The sequence below is a fragment of the Fukomys damarensis genome, unplaced genomic scaffold, assembly GCF_012274545.1.
Source record: "Fukomys damarensis isolate Sample0158 unplaced genomic scaffold, DMR_v1.0_HiC HiC_scaffold_16, whole genome shotgun sequence".
NCBI lineage: Eukaryota > Metazoa > Chordata > Mammalia > Rodentia > Bathyergidae > Fukomys > Fukomys damarensis.
The window spans coordinates 115,962,951-115,971,515 of NW_022900928.1; the positions used below are offsets into that span (position 1 = coordinate 115,962,951).

The 8,565-nt window shown below is 52.1% G+C and overlaps 1 non-coding gene across 1 annotated transcript; it reads left to right on the top strand.

Annotated features, from left to right (window-relative positions):
- The first annotated feature begins 263 nt into the window (after nt 1-263).
- On the top strand, nt 264-454 carry LOC117286482. Its single transcript, XR_004517646.1, has one exon. It is a non-coding gene; the product is annotated as a U2 spliceosomal RNA (small nuclear RNA).
- The last annotated feature ends 8,111 nt before the right edge of the window (nt 455-8,565 follow it).

An 8,565-nucleotide genomic window follows, 5' to 3' on the forward strand; every position in this document is an offset into this window, starting at 1 on the left:
GAGCCGCGCCTCCTCCTGGCGGAAGGGCGGGGCATGCAGATTTGCGAGGGCGCCCGACGCGGGGGACGCCGGGAGCAACAAAGGCAGGCGGAGAGGTGGTCCGGAAAACTGCGAACACTACGAAATAGGCACGGGAGCTGGTGGCGTGGGCCTGCGAGTGAGGGGGTAACGGGAGAGGGCAGAAGGACTCGGGGTGTGCTTTGTGACCGCGCGTTGAATGTGGGGGCGGGGAGGGCGGCAAGGCTGCGGGCGGCGGGCAGCGTATCGCTTCTCGGCCTTTTGGCTAAGATCAAGTGTAGTATCTGTTCTTATCAGTTTAATATCTGATACGTCCTCTATCCGAGGACAATATATTAAATGGATTTTTGGAGCTGGGAGTTGGAATAGGGGCTTGCTCCGTCCACTCCACGCATCGACCTGGTATTGCAGTACTTCCAGGAACGGTGCACCCCCGCGGGGGACCTTTTCAGTGTTTAGAAAGTAAGACTTTTGAGTAGCCCTTTTTTTCTTTCTGTCTTGCTTTATTATACTGAGCTGATGAGTCCGTTCAAGGTGGGTGAATATTCATTTGTACTTTAAAAAATACTGGCTGAAATAATTTTCGGTATGCGTGGGAGATACCCAATTGGCATCCTTTCCCAGGTGCGCTAGCAGGGTCACCTTGAGCATTGCCGAGGAATCTGCAGTCACTGTCCTCGACCTGCCGCCAGGTCGGCACAGGAGTGGGAGCCGTTGCCCCACGAGGGGAGGAGCTGACGCCGCACACCCAAGCGTTGAGCCTCACAGCCTCTCCTGGTGCTGGTAGCCACCGTTTCCGCCTCAGGGGATGACGGCTCCCCCAGGACCTCACCGAACCAGTTTTGAGAGAAGAAGGATCGAGCCGACCACGAGATCAAGATGACCTATGCTGTCAGCCGAGGAGACCCCCCCACCCAAGCCTCGTTTATGTTCTGGAGAACCCCAAAGGGTGTTTCAGAACGCACACGCACGCCCCAAGCACGGGGTTTGAACCCCTTTAATCTGCGCTTCCCGGCCTAGCCACGTTGACTAAGGCTCCTTTCCTGCCCTTCACCACCGTTCCGCTCCTTGATTGGTGGGTGTTACGGGGCGACTGGCAGAGCCTGCTCTGTTGGGACCCCAGAGCTGAGCCTCTTGCCCTGAAACTTTTACAAATCCGCTCACGGTAGGGGGTCCTCTATGCTGGGGGATCTCTTCGCGCCCCCTCAGGTTCCCCAAGGCTCCTGACACACCCCGCTGTTTCCAACCACTGCATCCTCAGGCCTCCTACTGCTAGTGAGGAAAACCAGCCGGTGACCGCGTAAAGACCGTGTTCCATCTTTCCCGAAGTGTGGCGCCCTCTCCGAGGTCTGGCACAGTCAAGAGTGTCAGGGAGAAGCCCTGTGGCTTTGGCATCTGGACACGTCGGTGGCCCTGGAGAGATCGTGACCAACATGCTGTGGGCTAGAAGCCAGACTGAGGTACACAGCGGCTACAGGAAACCTGAGTTCAGGCTCACGTGGACAACTCCGTGGGGTTTTTGTCTCAGCATTTGGAAGTCATAAAAGAAAACACTTAACCGATTTGACCGCGTTTTTTAAAAAATAACAAAACAAGGGCCGGGGATTTATTTAGCTCAGTGGCACCGTGCCTGCCTCACAAGCGCAAGGTCATGAGTTCGATCCCCCGTACCTAAATAAATGAAACAACAAAAGTGCAGGGGTGGGCTCGGCAGTAGTGCGCTTTCCTAGCCTGCTCCGTGTCCTGGTACACGCGCACACACCATACGCACACAAAACCATAGTGACGGGAAGAGAACATAACACACAGAGGTGAACAGAGGCAAGACAATTACGGGTAGCAGCACGTGAAGAAAAAAAAAATATATAGTTGCAATCCACACTCCAGAAAAAACATTTACCTTTCTAATTCTACAAGGAGCTCCTAGAAATAACGATGAAAGAAAAATGGGAATGGGCCAGGCACAGACGTGTTACAGAAAAAGAAAAAGTGGTCCTTAACCAGATACATACACTTAAATCAGGGGCCGGGGATTTAGCTCAGTGGTTCCGCCGCCTGCCTCACAAGCGCGATGGACCCGAGTCTGATGCCCGGTACCGATAAACAAATAAATCAGCGCACCCCTGAGTTGTCTTTCCCCCACCCCCCACCCCCTGAAGACCTAGAAACCCGTCCCCTGTTGTGCCCAGATCGCGAAGTCCCCAAAGACCACCAAGGAGTCGAGTCCGATGTAAATGCACATGAGGAGTTAAGTGCAAGCTCGAGCCTGGACTCTCGTACCCCACCGGTACGGTGGTTCCGTGTCGAGAGTCCAGACCCCCTTCTAAAGCATACATTTATAGGGTTTGGGAGGTTTGAAATCCTCTCTTTTTCATTGGTGGTATTTTCTATTTTTCATTTCTATTGGGTGTTGCTGGGCCCTTGCGAGAGCGGGAAGCAAACTTATCTCGCTCGAGGTGGGGATGGGGCTAGTCCTTTCTTAGGGAGGTTACCTTTTAGCTTCATTCAACTACCTACTCTAGCCACGGGGGAGGGAGCTTGTTTGATTAACAAAGCCAACAAGGGTTCTTTTCACGTACCGGCTTTTGTGAGGAGACTAGGTGTCTCGCGGTACCGGTGAATTTTGAGTCGACTAAGTAGGGTGAGGGGCAGAAGTTATATTATGACATTTCCTACATTTTCGCTTATTAAGGTTTTCCCTATCGTAGGGTCCTCAGTACCAAACTCTTTTCTAAGCGAATTTGAATTCCCGCAGCTTTATGGTCCCCTTTTCCAGCCACCTGGCCTGGCCTTGCCTTTATCTTTTGCTAAGCGAATTTCCGCAGTTTACCTAGGAGTCACATCTTACAGGAGATGGCTTTCTGCCTTAGAATGGAGTTATTCCGATTTTAGCACTATACCCCCCCACCCCAATTCTGTATCATGCCGTGCTGCAAGACGAGGAGAACATTCCGAGCTTCGCACCTTCCATCGTGTGTGCTGAGAGTGACTGTCTTGGAAGCAGTCAGAAATTCCCGATGCGAGGCGGGAGGATGGCCACGAGTTCGAGGCCAACCTGGGCTACCTGGCGAGATCGAGGTCAACCTGAACTGTTGTAGTCCGACGCTCTAGTTCACCCTGAGGCTGTCTCACTTCCGGAGGCCATCTGCTCTGTGCTCGCCCGCCCGGCCGGTCCTAGCAAACCTGAGGTCCTCTCTCAGAGTAGAGTGTGAAACTGCAAGTGGGTTATCAGTCTGCAGTGAGAAGTACCCCTTTCCACTAACCGGTGCGGAACAGCTCTTTCTCGGGGAAACCAAATGAGTGAGTAGAATACGTTCTGATAAACCCAGAATGCAGCTGAGATCGTGGGCGGGGGGGGGGGGGGGGCGAGGGGGGGGGGGGGGGGAGCCCGAAGAGTCGTGGCAAGTGGGCTCGGCAGAGCACATCCATTGTCTCACTTGACGCTCTCCCTCTCCCCTTCCCTTTCTTTTCTTTCATTCAGCAAATACTGATTAACTACAAGTGCGTGCCAGACGAGGAACTAGGTGCTGAGGACAGGGCATCCAAATCTCAAGCGCCGAGATGGGAAACAAAACGATAAACCACACGTGTGCGTATTTGTGAACATACCGATCTACCCACGAGTCTGTCTACATGTGTGTGTCTGCACCTCTGTATGGATATCTCTGTTATGCCGAAGGACAATAAATGATGCCGAAAGCGAGCCAGGTGAAGTGGACACGAAGGCGGGAGAGATTCTTCTCGGCAGTATGAAGCGGAGATCATCTCTGCGTTACAGATGAGAAGTGGCTTCCTCTAGTGTGCACCTGAGCCATCCCTACCCGCTTTGCCTTTCCCCGTGTACCTTCGTAAGCGACCCACGACAGGGCTGTGTATCATCCCCGTTCTAGTTTTAAGCCACGAGACCGAAGGTGGTTGAAGTTAAAAGGTTCCTAGTGGGGCGTGGTGGCACATGCCTGTAATCCCAGCACTCGGGAGGCTGAGGCAGGAGGATCGCTGTGAGTTCGAGGCCAGCCTGGGCTACCTAGTGAGTTCCAGGTCAGTCTCAACTACATAGTGAGACCCCGTCTCAAAAAAAAAAAAAACAAAAAAACAAAAACAAAAACAAAAAAAAACAAATCCCCCTGTGGTTTAAGTCCTGACTTTAGTCCAAATTAGCTGTGTGACCCTGGAAAATTGCTTAGCCTCTCTGAGTTTCAGTCTGTAGCAGTGCTGCACACTAGAGTCATGGGAATCATGTTTATAATTTCAAATTTTATAGTCACCACATTCTGAAAAGGGACTGGTGAAGTTAGGCTTAATATTTAACTCAGTATGCCTGGAACATTTATTTCATCGAGATAAAACTATGAATGAGATCTCTTACATGTATGTGTATATCAGGTTCAGTGTCCACATGTATTTTATGCTTACAGCACATCCTAGTTAGAACTGTTCACATTTCGCCAGGTGGGGTGGCATGTGCCTGTGTCTCGGCGTTCTGGGAGGCTGAGGCAGGAGGGTCACAAGTCCCGGCCCAGCGGGGGCAACTCCGGGGGTCTCTGCCTCAATGTAAAAAATAAAGAAAAGGGCAGGAAGTGTAGCTCAGTGGGAAGGCCCCGTGTTCCATTCCCAGTTATCACAAAAAGTCAGAAAATAAAACCAAACAAGCACTACCCACAGCTCCAGTGCCACAAGTAGCTGGCGTCTGCCAGTCCGGACAGCACGGGTCAGTAGAAAGGAAGTCACAGTAACAAGGTGGGAGTTGTTATGTACGAAATTGAAGTTATCAAGATAAATATCTATTCTCTGGGTAAGACGTATATACCGCATTACACACCGGTTCTGGTGATTCCTGAAAGGTTTCGAGGGACCCCTCACATTTTGCCTCGGTGCCCTCACCCCACCCTGGTCCTGGTCCCGGATGATGATGATTCCCACTCTTGGGGCAGTGGAGTGAATCAGATGAGACTGCACCAGACGTCGCTCAACCCGTTTACAAGGGTCACAGCGCAATCGTTAACTCAGACCCGTAATAAATTAAAGGCACAAAGTAAGAGGAAGGCATTTTATTAGTTGAGAGTAAAAGGAGGGAGGGGCTGGGGATTTAGCTCAGTGGTTCCACCGCCTGCCTCGCGAGCACAAGGGCCCCGAGTTCAATGCCTGGTACAAAAAAATAAAAAAGAGTAAAAGGAGGGGGAGAAAGGAGAAGACAGTTAGCTACCCTGATAAGAAAGAATCAGGGTAGGGGGCTCTGGAAAGTTGGGAGGTCGCGGGGGCCCTTTGTCCTCAGCGGCTTGTTTTGTTTGGGGGGTGGGGAGGGGGTGGCTGTCTACCCTTCGCCTGGAACTTGCCATTAACCGGGTTGGCTTCTGGGAACCTCTGCCTAACGTCATTTCTTCCGGTGAACTACGTGCAGCTTCCTCGTCCTTGAGGTAGCACCGGGGGTTCGAACTTGGGACCTTCCACCTGGCAGGCAGGAGGTGGCACCACTGAGCTAAATCCCCGGCCCCTGCTGATGTAGCTTTTAAGGTCTTGTCTTTGGAGGGGATGGTTGGTTGGCAGGGGGAGGGGTGCGCCTTATTCATGGTCTGGTTAGCTAGGACTTAGTAAGGGCGTGAGTGGATATCTATTGTACTCTATAATGACTCTGTTATGGAAGGAGACGGCAAGTGACACACAGAGAGGCAGCAGAATGGAAGTAACATAAAAGTGTTTACTCCATCGATGGGGATCGATCACACCTAATGGCGGTGCCCTGATCGACTCCCCCATTGGGTTACAACTCCTTCTTATATAGGGTTTTTACAGCTTTGATCTTACTCAGTGGGAGTAACTTTTCACTTATAAACTTTTGTGGGAGACTAGGTGTCTCTGGTACCGGCTAATTCTGAACTAAGCAGAGCAAGGGGCAGAAGTTATTCTACCTTGTGTCATCTCCTAAGTTTTCGCTATTAAAGATTTCCCTGTCAACTCGAGTGAATACACATGTATTCAAGTGCACGTGTTAGTGTTTAGGTGTGAGTACACACTGCCTTAGCCCCCCACGCCCCTTGCTTCCCTGTATGTTATTGGAGGCGGGGGTGGGGGGACGACTTATCTTTTGTGCCCCTGTCTTTCTCTCTGTGTCCTGCCTGGAGGCCTTTTTTTTTTTTTGGATCTTGGTGCAAGTCCCAAAGCCATTCGGTGCCTTTTGATCTGGTTTTTTTCTCTTTCTTTTATTTCTACCCGTCTTTGACTTGCTTCCCAGAGGAAATCTCTCTAGTAAAGTTTGTTTTTAACTCCTAGTCAGGATGTTTCTGGGGCCCTGTGCCCACACAAGCTTTGGGAAGAACACGTTTCTGTTTGTCCTCTTTTGTCACCGGGTGGTATTATCGGGTTTTCAGTCACACGGGGGGGGGGGGGGGGGGGGTATGACATAGCTACTTGAGTTTCAGAATTACTGATTTACCCGTTTATTCTGCAGTACTAGGGATTGAACCCAGGGGCTTCACAGAGAGCTACATTCCCAGCTTCTATTTATTTAGTTAAGCCACTACGAGCCTTTATGGTAGGGACAATCTGCCTGGCTGTCTCCGATCAAAGGAGAAAGCAATACGGCAGAACAGAGAGCTTCTTTTATAGGACTGGGGTGGGGCTGGATTGGAGGAGAGGAGCCTGTGACATCACTAGGCGGAGCTTGTGGCATCACTGGTTACCCGGCGGTAGCAAGTATCTGGCTACTTTTTGGCGGGAGAAGACGCATCATGGGAAGGAGAAGGCTGTCCTGTGGTAGGTGGGAGAAGCCATCTTTTTAGGTGAGAAGCAGGCCATTTTAAGGCGAGGGTAATTAACATTCCAGGCTTTTTGTTTTATGGTTATTGGGTGAAGGTCTCTTCTGGAGCTGCTTCAAACTGACAAAGGGGCGAAGTTTGGGGCTAAATCTGGACCCGATGGGGGCAGCGGTAGGTGAGGGCTTCTTCCCTCTGCCGCAGTGGCCGATACCCCGCCATGACGAGTTCCGTGACTGTCTGGTTGGTAAATACCCTCATGCGTTCCTGCAAAATATTTTGAAGACAGAGAAACTGACAGGGCCCTCTCATGATTAAAAGACATATACAAGGCAGTGGGCCCAACAAGGGGAGTAGCCAAGGCATAATCTGTTGGAGCCAGAAGTACTACTGGGTCATTCCCCATTGTTTCGTAAGGTTTTCGATGCATTGTTGTACTTACTTAACCTTTGCCTTGACTATGCCTGATTGGTTAGCGAAGTAACACTCTTCACCTAGAGCCTGGCACGTTCCCCCTTGGGCCGCTGTTAGCATGTTGAGGGCACGTCTACTTTGGAGCAGGACAGCTGCCAGGGAATTAACGTGGTCCTGGGCTGTGTTTAGGGATTGGCTTTATCTTGTCCACGTCTTCTGAGATCTCTATCGACAGTGCCCGTCGCCATGCCAGTGAGGACCCCCGCTTCCATCAAGAAGGGGAGCAGGAGGGGGGCCGCCCTGTTGTTGACCTTCGACCATGGGAGGATCCTTTCAAACATGTGGGATTCCGTACAGATGGTCAAGGGAGGGCTGGGAAACGCTGACAGAACATTTCAGATCGGCTGAGGCATCGGAATGCCTCCCGGCTGCATACGAAGTATAGGCCATTGGATAGGCAGACCGGGTGGGTGCTCTCCTGGGATAAAGAGGGAGCGGGAGCGAGCAAGGCAAGTGTTGTCATTTTTGCCCCGTGCATATCAGGTTAGTGGTTTGCCTAGGGACCTTCCCAGCTTTCAAAACAATTAGTCTTACGTTGTTTTTTGAGATTGGCTCTCCCTAAATCGGTAAATTGGCGAGGCCGGGCTCTACCTTGCCAGCCTCCCGCCTCAGCCTTCTGTAGTGCCGGGGTTGCAAAGGTGTGCCACCAGGACTGCCCTCGAGTTTCAGTCTCGCATCCACGATAGCTTCCAGAAACACAAACTCCTCAAGTAAGCCGAAGCTCCCCGGGGAAGGCAGGTAGGGAAGTTTAACGCTGACTCTGCAACAAACGCAATCTTTATCCCGACCTTTCCGGGAGCGGCTTCACCCCCTGCTTCCCCAGAGCCTTTCCCGCAGTCAGTCGCCCCTCCTCTCTGGACTTCTGTCCCGTCTAGCCAGCTCTTCCTCCCTTTACCAGGACAGTACCTCCTAAGCGCCTTCTCTGCTTCAGTTCCACTGTGCCCATCCAGGATTTTAGTCATCAACAAACGCTACTACCACACGCGGGGCGCGGGATAAGGGCTGGCACCCAGAGTTAAGGAAGGGTGGTGACGGCCAGTCCTCAGTAACCTCAGATTTCAGTGGCGAGACAAAGGAGGCTGGGGAGGGCCTTGAATGGTGGACTTGCTAAAAGGAACAGGGTGCAATAAAACGTACAGGAAGCGCTATGGCTGGGTATGAGGGGAGACGCAGAAGGGCGTCCCGGAGGAGGTGACAGCCACGCGGGATTCCGAGGAGACCTCGAGCGAGGGACAGGGAGGAAACCGTGCCGGCGGGGGCGGGGGCGGGGGCAGCTGCACCCACGGGCCCCGAACACGGTCCCCGGCGCTCCTCACCCGGAACG